At 39.3% G+C, this 12,111-nt stretch overlaps 1 pseudogene; it reads left to right on the top strand.

Moving 5' to 3' along the window:
- The first annotated feature begins 8,651 nt into the window (after positions 1-8,651).
- LOC132501475 (elongation factor 1-alpha 1-like) lies at positions 8,652-10,088 on the top strand (annotated as a pseudogene).
- Positions 10,089-12,111: the final 2,023 nt, after the last annotated feature.

Here is a 12,111-nt window from a genome sequence, read left to right as displayed (position 1 = left end):
AGTTAGGTGTCCCAGGGGAACAGGTGATGCTTTTCAGGAAGAAGTGGAAACAATGGAGAAACAGAGGAGATCTGGGGGTCTGTTAACAGCAGGGAGCTGAGGCCCATACAACCATGTTATGTGGGTGTTGATGTGCTGGTGCCCCACATAACAGCTCATGGGCGCTGAGTGTTCAATTTTCAGGAATTTTGCAAACTGGTTGACCTTACTTCAGTAGCTTGAAATCAGCCATGGTGTGGGTGTTTACACCATGGGAACTGGCCTGTGCTACAAGTCAGGGCTCTTCCCCTATCCCAAAGCCAATTACTAAACATTTGCTGCTGCATGTAAGAGTGACCTTTCTCCTAATCTCACCATTCTGGCAAATGGCTCCTTCCTTGGGGAGAATGAGTGACAGGGGTGGGAGATAGTGCTCTCCTCTAAAAAGCAGACCGGAAGGTTCTTTATGAAAACATATGGAAACAGAAATAGAGGGCATCCCCCTCCCTCCCTTCCCTTTCTCCCTTCTTCTTTTCTTCCTTTTTCTTTTTTACCTATAATAATACCTATAGTGGAAATTTTCGAGAAGGATAGGAGGCAGCAGTGTGTGACAGCTGAGAGCAAGGCTTTGCAGTTAGACAGAATTTGGGCTCACCCCCGGCTCGCACACTCTCTAGCCATGTGATATTGTATGAAGTGGAGTAAAGTTGGAGTGAGAAGCATCTTGATATGTGTTTGGGGCAGAAGCCAAGCCGCTCTGTTCATCGGCTCTCTCAGAAGATCTCGATGACCCCAAACAGTCCTACCCTGTTCTTCTCTGAGCCACGGCTACTAATGTGATAGCAGTCCACAAACCTGGTCCAGAGAAGGTGGATAGGATCTAAGCGCTCTCCTGACAACTCGTGGAGAACCCAGGCCTCAACAGCCTGAGAAGCTCTTGCCTGCTTTTCCTAAAAACAAAATGCCAAACTGCCCCGAACATCTGTCCTTTGGTCCTTTTTATGAGGGAGTGGGTAGATTCCATTACTTTTCTAAATTTTAATTTCCTCAACTATAGGATGGAAATAAAAATACAGCTTCATTGCCTTTCGTGGATACAGAATGAAAGGCCCAGAACCATGGCAAATTTGTTATTGAAAAATTTTGGAGTTTCCCAGTTGGATTCAATTAGGATCATGACTGGTGTGGTTGCCTCCCCCAGGCTGAAAGAAAAATGCCATCATTAACCTTTAATTATTCACAACAAACCCATAGGAAAAGTCCTTGGCCCAGGTCCCAATGGAGTTATTAAAACTCTTTTCCTATTCCACTGTTTAAACTCAAGGCAAATAACCTGGTACTTTTCTGCGGCTTCTCCCTGTAGAATGTGAAGGACCAATAGTGAACCCTCCCTACCAATGCACGTTAGGGCAGGGGCTAAACATCTTTAGCTTCTTGGGGTTTTTTGCTTTACTTTTTCCATCTATTGTTCTCATTTGGTTGTGTTATTGTTGGTGTGTGTGTGTGTGTGTGGGTGGTCTGTTTAGAGGGAGACTTTGGAAGCACAGAATGGTCACACATGGTGTGTAAGAACCCCTGGGAAAAGGAAACACCAAGAGAATAAAGAGAGAAAAAAAGAAATTAAATTGAGACAAGAAGAGGCAACACAAAAAAGCCTATGTACAATAATCATCTTTCCTTTTCTCAATTTTATGCTTTCTTTCTTACTGCAGATGAGTTTTTTTTCCTTCTCATTTCTATATGTCTGTTTTCTCTCTGTGTGCCCTCATTAACTCAACCTCATTAACACGTCCAAAACCAGAAGTCATTATCCTGATATCATCCTCCGCATCCCTCAAGTCCCACTTCTCTTTCTGAATTTCCCCATGTGTTCTCGGGTTCTACTTCAGGTCAGCTGCCCAAGTGGAAAAAAAAAAACCAACAACTCAGAATCATTCCTTATTTTAAAAATCTGCTTATTGAGATGTAATTTACATACAAGAAAAATTCACTTATTTTAAGCACACAAATTTAATGTGTTTTAACAAATGTACAGTCATGTAACCATCACAACAATCAAGACATTTCCACTACCTCAAAAAGTTTCTTTCTGGGGCCTCCCTGGTGGCGCAGTGGTTGAGAGTCCGCCTGCCGATGCAGGGGATACGGGTTCGTGCCCCGGTCTGGGAGGATCCCATATGCCGCGGAGCGGCTGGGCCCGTGAGCCATGGCCGCTGGGCCTGCACGTCCGGAGCCTGTGCTCCGCAACGGGAGAGGCCACAACAGTGAGAGGCCCGCATACCGCAAAAAGAAAAAAAGAAAAAAAAAAAAAGTTTCTTTCTGTCACTATAGTTTTGCCTTTTCTATAATGTCATATAAATGAAATCATATAGTAGTTTTTTGTGTCTGGCTTCTTAGCATATTGCATTTGAGATTTATCTATACTGTTGCAGGTATCAATAATTCACTCATTTTTATTGCTGAGAAATATTGCATTGTATAGATATATCACAATTGTTTGTTTACCCATTTACCAGTTGATGAACATTTGCATTGTTTTGTTTTGGGTTATTATTAATTAAGTGCTATGAATATTCACATATAGGTCTTTGTGTGGACATATGTTTTCCTTTTTTGGGGGAGTAGAATTTTATTTCATTTCTAGGAAGACAATTGCTGAGTTGTATGGTAAGTGTAATTTAACTTTATAAAACACTGATAAACTATTTTCCAAAGGGACTGCATCATTTTCATTCCCATCAGCAAAATATGAGAATTCCAGTTGCTCCTTATCATTGTCAACACTTTGCATTGTCAGTTAAAAAAATTTTAGCCATTTAAGTAGATGTGTAGTATTACTTCATTGTCCTTTTTTTTTTTTTTTTTTTTTTGCGGTATGCGGGCCTCTCACTGTTGTGGCCTCCCCCGTTGCGGAGCACAGGCTCCGGACGCGCAGGCTCCGGACGCGCAGGCTCAGCGGCCATGGCTCACGGGCCCAGCCGCTCCGCGGCATATGGGATCCTCCCAGACCGGGGCACGAACCCGTATCCCCTGCATCGGCAGGCGGACTCTCAACCACTTGCGCCACCAGGGAGGCCCTCATTGTCCTTTTAATTTGTGTTTCCCAGATGACTAACGTTGTTAAGTATATTTTCATGTGCTTATTTGTCTTGAGTATACCTTCTTTGGTAAATTGTCCACTTTCTTTTCCCATTTAAAAATTGGGTTGTTTGCCTGTCAGAATGGCTATCATCAAAAAGAATGCAAATAAACACAGCAAAGGAAACCATAAACAAAAAGAAAAGACAACCTACAGAATGGGAGAAAATGCTTGCAAGTGGTATGACTGACAAGGGATTAAATTCCAAAATATAGAAAGAGCTCATACAACTCAATATCAAAAAAACAAACAACTCAGTCAAAAAATGGGCATAAGATCTAAACAGACATTTTCCCAAAGAAGACATACAGATGGCCAACAGGCATATGAAAAAAATGCTCAGCATTGCTAATTAGAGAAATGCAAATCAAAACTACAATGAGATATCACCTCACTCCAGTCAGAATGACCATCACCAAAAAGTCTATAAATAATAAATGCTGGAGTGGGTGTGGAGAAAAAGGAGCCCTCCTACACTGTTAGTGGGAAAGTAATTTGGTGTAGACACTATGGAGAATAGTATGGAGGTTCCTTAAAAAACTAAAAATAGAGTTGCCATATGATCCTGCAATCTCACTCCCGGGCATATATCCAGAGAAAACCATAATTCAAAAAGATACATGCACCCAGTGTTCATTGCAGCACTATTTATGATAGCCAATACACGGAAGCAACCTAAATGTCCATTGACAGAGGGATGGATAAAGAAGATGTGGTATATATACACAATGGAATATTACTCAGCCAAAAAAAGAATGAAATAATGCCATTTGCAGCAACATGGATAGACTTATAGATTATCATACTAAGTGAAATAAGCCAGACAGAGAAAGACAGATATCATATGATAACACTTACATGTGGAATCTAAAATATGCTATAAGTGAACTTATTTACAAAATAGAGACTCACAGACATAGAAAACAAACTTATGGTTACCAAAAGGGGAGGGATAAATTAGGAGTTTGGGATTAACATATACACACTATTATATATAAAATACATAACCAACAAGGACCTACTGTATAGCACAGGGAACTAAACTCTATATTTGTAATAACCTATAAGGGAAAGGAATCTGAAAAAGTTATATATATATATATATATGAATCACTGTGCTGTAAACCTGAAACTAACACAACATTGTAAATCAACTATATTTCAATTCAAAAAAGAACACAAGTAACAAATGTTGGCAAGTATGCGGAGAAAAGGGAGCCCTTGTACACCGTTGGTAGGAATGTAAATTGGGGCAGCCAGTGTGGAAAACAGTATGGAGGTTTCTCAAGAAACTAAAAACAGAACTACCATATGACCCAGCAATTCCATTCCAAGGGTATACATCTGAAGAAACAAAAACACTAATTCGAAAAGATACATGAACCCTAAAGTTCATAGCAGCATTACTTACAATTGCCAAGATATGGAAGCAACCTAAGTATCCATCGACAGTTAAATGGATGAAAAAGATGTGGTGTACATACACAATGGAATACTACTCAGTCATAAAAAGAATGAAATTTTGCCATTTGTAGCAATATGGATGGACTTGGAGGGTATTATGCTAAATCAAATAAGTCAGACAGAGAAAGACAAATACTGTATGATGTCATTTATATGTGGAATCTAAAAAATACAACAGGGACTTCCCTGCTGGTGCAGTGGTTGAGAATCCTCCTGCCAATGCAGGGGACACGGGTTCGATCCCTGGTCCGGGAAGATCCCACATGCTGCGGAGCAACTAAGCCCCTGCCCCACAACTACTGCGCCTGCCCTCTAGACACCAGGAGCCATAGTTACTGAAGCCCATGCACTTAGAGCCCGTGCTCTGCAACAAGAGAAGCCACCACAAATGAGAAGCCTGCGCACCACAACGAAGAGTAACCCCCGCTCACCACAACTAGAGAAAGCCCGTGCGCAGCAACGAAGACCCAATGCAGCCCCCCAAAATAAAAATAAATAAAGTTTCTTAAAAAAATACAACAAACTAGTGAATATAACAAAAAAGAAGCAGACTCACGGATATAGAGAATGAATTAGTGGCTACCAGTAGGGAGAGGGAAGGGGGAAGGGGGAAGGGGCAATATAGGGGTAGGGGATTAAGAGGTACAAACTACTAGGTATAAAATAAGCTATAATTGTATATATTGTGCAACATGGGGAATATAGCCAATATTTTATAATACTATAAATGGGATATAACCTTTAAAAAGTGTGAATGTTGTACACCAGTAACTTATATAATATTGTACATAACCATACTTCAATTTTTAAAAAATGGGTTGTTTGGTTTTTATTATGGATTTGTAAGAGTTTTAAAAAATATTCTGGATAGGGAATTCCCAGGAGGTCCAGTGGTTAGGACTCGGCGCTTTCACTGCCAGGGCCTGGGTTCAATCCTTGGTCGGGGAAGTAAGATCCCGCAAGCTGTGTGGCGTGACCAAAAATAAAAAATTCTGGGTACAAGTTCTTTATCAGATACATATTTTGCCTATGGAAATAACCCAAAATACAGACAAAGAGTCATTCATGAGGTTTTTCACATCAATGTTATTTACAATTGTGATGAAATTGGAAATAAGTTACAATCTAATAAAAGGGAAACTGTTCACTACTTTACGATTCAAAGGAATATTTTACAGCCATTTATTAATATTAAAAATGTAAAGACATAGAAACCTGCTTTTGATGTAATTTCAGGCAGAAAATAAAATTATGTATATTATCAGCTATGCATTAAGAAAGCCTGGAAGTATATGCCAAAGTAATAAGCGTAATACTGTCTAAATGGTAAGATTATGGCTGGTGTTTAGATTCTCGATACTTTTCCAAACTTTTCAAGATTGATACAGAAAGCCTTAGTTAAAAAAGAAAAAATATTTCATAAAGAGGTAAATGGTTAATACAGTGGTTGCTGCTTCCTTTACAAGCTCACCTAGACTGAGGCATGATTTGTGATACTGTTAATAACCAGGTGGGTTAGTTAATAGCATAGCAGACCAGCCAAAAGCTTTGAACTGTAATTCCAGCTCTGCCCTTGAACTTCAGGCAGTTTTTCACTCCTGTTTAAAATGGGACTCAGAACTGTGAAGTGCCTAGCAAGACTGCCATGTAGCTTTCTGGGGAACTGCTTCCCAGGTATGTATTCTCAAATATGCAACAGCTCTTGAGATTTGTTCAGTGACTTGGGAAGATAATCTTGAGAAGTCAGGCATGCCTTTAATATTTAGAAGAGAGAGCCTCTGTGCTTCTGCCGATACACAGATACAAAGAGCTGGAGGGCAAGCAATAGGGGCAGTTAAGGAGAAAAGCCTTGGGTTGAAGAAAATATTGGAGGCAAGAAAAGAAAGACAAGGGTGAAAAGAGGAAATGGATGAAAGAATTGAGAACCCAAGCAAATGAGTCTCTGGACTGAGAACTGTCATACTTTGAATAAGAATTTTGTAACTACATTTTGCACCTGTAAAGTCTTACTCTGCAAATGATTTGTATCCTTTTACTCATTTTCCTTTCTAGTTCTAGGGCTATTTATGTTGTCCTCTGGAGACTGGAAAGAGAGGACAATTACTACTGGGTTTACTGAGAGGAAGGAATTTAAGGTGCTCCTATAGGAATGACTCTCATAAGAAGGCAGTTTCCTAAGGCAACATATTTTGTCAAGATGAGTGATTCAGCTCATATCAGAGATATTTTTGAACCTGGTCAATTACTTTACCTAAGGCAGGCACACTATATATGTTTGCTGATGTGTAACTCATGAAACCGAGAAATAATATTCAAATGATTATTTAGAAGATCAAATAGAGGGTTTTTAAAAAATTTGGTAGCCAACAAAATCTAGCCAAAATTCTTTTTTGAAACTTGATAATATGGAAATGCAAAGGGCCTAGAATAACCCACACAATCTTGAAGAAATACAAAGTGGGAGGACTTACTCTACTGTACATTACATGTATTATAAATAATTGTGTCACAAGGATGGACATACTGACCAATGAAATAGAGTATAAATCCATAAGGAGATCCATGCATATGTGGATATTTTCTTTATGGCAAAAGAGACACTGCAAAGCATTAAAGAAAAGAAAATCTTTTCAATAAATGGTGCTGGGAGCATTGAATAAATTATGTGGAGAAATTTGACACCTACCTCATACTATACTTGAAAATTCATTCCATCCCCATGCACTTGGAGTCCATGAGCCAAAGGGATATGCAAAGATGCTTAAACATTTCAGGGCTGGTTTCTCTGTTCATATCCAATTCTGGTGCTTAGGAACAGGGACCCTTGCTGATGTCCAAGGGCAAAAAGCCCCACTTCCTTTAAGGAAGGGGGCAAGCCTGACCCTGATGCCCAGTAAGGGGCAACCCTGGGCTTTTTGTTTTTCATGCTTTTCTTTTTGTTGGCCTTGTGCTGAGTTTGTTTACAAAAGATGTATTTTGTTTAACCAAATATTAAAAATGGAAAACTCTGTACATTAAAAAATTCATTCTAGATGTATCATAGACTTAAATGTAAAAGGCTAAATAAAGCTTCTAAAGGAAGAAGAGCTTCATGACTTCAAGATAAGAAAAGATTTTTAATAAGTACTAATCATAAAGAAAAAGATCATTTGAGTACATTAAAATTTAAAACCTCATTAAAGGTAAGGAAAGACTTTTAAAATAGGAGACAAAAAGAACTGATCATAAAGAAAAAGACTGATAAATTTGAGATTAAGTTAACATTGGTATTAATACTTTCCATTTATTAAAGGATACAGAATATGCAGAAAATATTTGCAACACCTATAACCTACAAAGAGCTCATGTATGAAATACATAAAGAAATCCTACAAACCAATAAGAAAATGACAGTCAACCCAGAAGAAAAATGGGCAAAAGATTTGAGCAGATGCTTCTGGGGTAAAAAAAGGATATCCAATGGACAATAAACATATGAAAAGATACTTAACATCCCTAATAATTAGAGCAATGCAAATAAAAACTATAACCAGACATCATTATATACCCACCAGAATGGCTAAAATGAAAAGACCAGCACTACCAGGTGTTGATGAGGATGTGGACAACAGATACTCTTATATGGTGCTGGAAGAGTGCAGATTGGTACAACACTTTGGAAAATTTTTTATAGTATTTAATAAAGTTGAAGGTACATATAAATTTTTACCCAGCAATGCCATTTATAAGAATATACCCAATAAATATATGTGCACATGCTCTTTAAAAGGCATACACAAGAACATGTCTTTTATGTTCATAGCAGCTCTATTTGTAATCGTCTCCAACTGGGAACTCCCTCAAAGCCCATCGACAGAAGAATGAATAAACAAATAGTGGTATATTCATACAATAAAATACTATTAAGCAGAGTAAAACAATAACAGTAGCTACACATAACAACCTGGATGAATCTTAAAAACATATTGTTGAGTAGAAAAGGCCAGATCCACAAGAATATATATTAGTTTTTTCCCCAACGGGTTTGCCGCCAGGACATGGGTGTCCTAAAAACCTAAGCAAAACCTAAGCAAAAATGGGAAAGGAGAAGACCCACATCAACATCGTTGTCATTGGACACGTAGATTCGGGGAAGTCTACCACTACTGGCCATCTGATCTACACATGTGGTGAGACAGACAAGAGAACCATTGAAAAGTTCGAGAAGGAGGCTGCCGAGATGGGAAAGGGCTCCTTCAAGTACGCCTGGGTCTTGGACAAACTGAAAGCTGAACACGAGTGTGGTATCAGCATTGATATCTCCCTATGGAAATTCAAGACCAGCAAGTACTATGTGACCATCACTGATGCCCCAGAACATAGAGACTTCATCAAAAACATGATTACAGGCACATGCCAGGCTGACTGTGCTGTCTTGATTGTTGCTGCTGGTGTTGGTGAATTTGAAGCAGGTATTTCCAAGAATGGGCAGACCTGTGAGCATACCCTTCTGGCCTACATTCTGGCCACACTCTGGGTGTAAAACAACTAATTGTTGGAGTTAACAAAATGGATTCCACTGAGCCACTCTACAGCCAGAAGAGATAGGAGGAAATTGTTAAGGAAGTCACACCTACATTAAGAAAATTGGCTACAAACCTGACACAGTAGCATTTGTGCTAATTTCTGGCTGGAATGGTGTCAACATTCAACCATTCCAACATGCTGGAGCCAAGTGCTAACATGCCTTGGTTCAAGGGATGGAAAGTCACCCGTAAAGATGGCAATGCCAGTAGAACCACACTGCTTGAAGCTCTGGATTGCATCCTGCCACCAACTCGCCCAACTGACAAGCCCTTGTGTTTGCCCCTCCAGGACGTCTACAAAATTTGTGGTATTGGCACTGTTCCTGTGGGTCAAGTGGAGACTGGCGTTCTCAAACATGGCATGGTGGTCACCTTTGCTCCAGTCAAAGTGACAACTGAAGTGAAGTCTGTTGAAATGCACCATGAAGCTTTGAGTGAAGTCCTTCCTGGGGACAATGTGGGCTTCAATGTCAAGAATGTGTCTGTCAAAGATGTTCATCATGACAATGTGGCTGATGACAGCCAAAATGACCCACCAATGGAAGCAGCTGTCTTCACAGTTCAGGTGATTATCTTGAACCATCCAGGCCAAAGCAGTGCTGGATATGCACGTGTGCTGGATTGTCACACAGCTCACATTGCTTGCAAGTTCGCTGAGCTGAAGGAGAAGATTGATCGTCATTCTGGGAAAAAGCTGGAAGATGGCCCCAAATTCTTGAAATCTGCTGATGCTGCCATCGTTGATATGGTTCCTGGAAAACGCATGTGTGTTGAGAGTTTCTCTGACTATACTCCTCCGGGCCATTGTGCTGTTCGTGACATGAGACAGACGGTTGCTGTGGGTGTCATCAAATCAGTGGACAAGAAGGCAGCTGGAGCTGGCAAGGTCACCAAGTCTACGCAGAAAGCTCAGAAGGCTAAATGAATATTATCCTCAATACCTTCCACCCCAGTCTTAATCAGTGGTGGAAGAACCACCTCAGAACTGTTTGTCTCAACTGGCCATTTAAGTTTAATAGCAAAAGACTGGTTAATGATAACAATGCATTGTAAAACCTTCAGAAGGAAAGGAGAATGTTTTGTGGACCATTTGTTTTGTTTGTGGCAGTTTTCAGTTATCAGCTTTTAAAATCAGTACTTTTTAATGGAAACAACTTGACCAAAAATCTCTCACAGAATTTGAGACCCATTTAAAAAGTTTAATGAGAAAAAAAAGAATATATATTATATAATTCCATTTATATAAAGTTTAAATACAGGTCAAACCAAACTATACTGCTTAGGGTTCCATGCTTAGGAGAAAAACTACAATGAGAAACAAGGAAATAATTATCACAGAAGTTAAGGTAATAATTATCTTTCAAAAGAAAAGGAGTAGTGATTAGGGGGCATCACTTTTGGGATTTCTGGAATATTGGCAATTTTGTATTTCTTGACCTGAGTGTTGCTTTGTGAAATGTCATCAAGCTGTTTCGTAAACTTCACTGTTTGTCTGTTAGACTGGCCCAAGAAGAAATAGAAAAATTGAATAAACCAATATACATAGAAGACATAGAAGAAACTGAAATGGTAGCCAAAGATCTACTTCCTAAAAGAAACCAGATCCTATAACTCTATGATTAGATTCTATGAAACTTTTAAGGAACAAATATTTCCTACCTTATCCAACTCTTCCTGTGCTAGCATAACTCTTATATCAGAACTAAATTTAAAAGCAGAAGAAATTTAAAATAATAAGCTCATTTATAAAAAGATACCAAGATTCTAAATAAAATACTAGCAAATTGAATCTTGCAATTCATTAAAAGAATGATTACCATGACCCAGGATTGAAAGGATATTTTAACACCAGAATATCAAGAATTCTACTAACTAGAAGGATGATGTGAGCACAAACTTAGTAGATGCCACAAAATCATTTATGTGTGGTATAGCCATACAATGCGATATCATTCAGCCATAAAAAAAGAATGATGTACTGATACATGATACAATGTAGAGGAATCTTGAAAACATGCTTAGTGAAAGAAGCCATGCACAGAAGTCCACATACAGGCATACCTTGGAGATACTGAAGGTTCAGTTGCAGACTACCGCAATAAAGCAAGTCACAGGAATTTTTTGGTTTCCCAGTGCACATAAAAACTATGTTTAGGGCCTCCCTGGTGGCGCAAGTGGTTGAGAGTCCGCCTGCCGATGCAGGGGATACGGGTTCGTGCCCCGGTCTGGGAGGATCCCATATGCCGCGGAGCGGCTGGGCCCGTGAGCCATGGCCGCTGAGCCTGCGCGTCCGGAGCCTGTGCTCCGCAACGGGTGAGGCCACAACAGTGAGAGGCCCGCATACCGCAAAAAAAAAAAAACAAAACTATGTTTACACAGTACTGTAGTCTAATAAGTGTGCAATAGCGTTATGTCTAAAAAAATAATTAAACATTGAAAAAACAGCCTTAATTAAGAAATACTGGTGTTGGAAAAATGGCATCAGTAGACTTGCTCGATGCAGGGTTGGCAGAGACCTTCAATTTATAAAAAACACAATATCTGTGAAGCACAATAAACTGAAGCACAATAAAATGAGGTATGCCTGTATCGTACAATTCCATTTGTATGAAATGTCCAGATTAGGCAGATCCATAGAGACATAATTTTTCTACCAGCTGTAACAAAAAACACACCCCAGTCAAATCAGACTCATGCCAGAAATGCAAGTAGGTACTAGGCATATACCCTGAGAAAACCATAATTCAAAAAGATACATGTACCACAGTGTTCATTGCAGCACTGTTTACAATAGTCAGGACATGGAAGCAACCTAAATCAGCAAATGAATGGATAAAGAAGATGAGGCACATATACACAATGGAATATTACTTAGCCATAAAAAGGAACGAAATTGAGTTATTTGTAATGAGGTGGATGGACCAAGAGTCTGTCATACAGAGTGAAGTAAGTCAGAAAGGGAAA

This window comes from Mesoplodon densirostris, chromosome 14, assembly GCF_025265405.1.
Source record: "Mesoplodon densirostris isolate mMesDen1 chromosome 14, mMesDen1 primary haplotype, whole genome shotgun sequence".
In the NCBI taxonomy this organism is placed as follows: Eukaryota; Metazoa; Chordata; class Mammalia; order Artiodactyla; family Ziphiidae; genus Mesoplodon; species Mesoplodon densirostris.
This window is presented reverse-complemented; position numbering and strand designations above follow the sequence as displayed.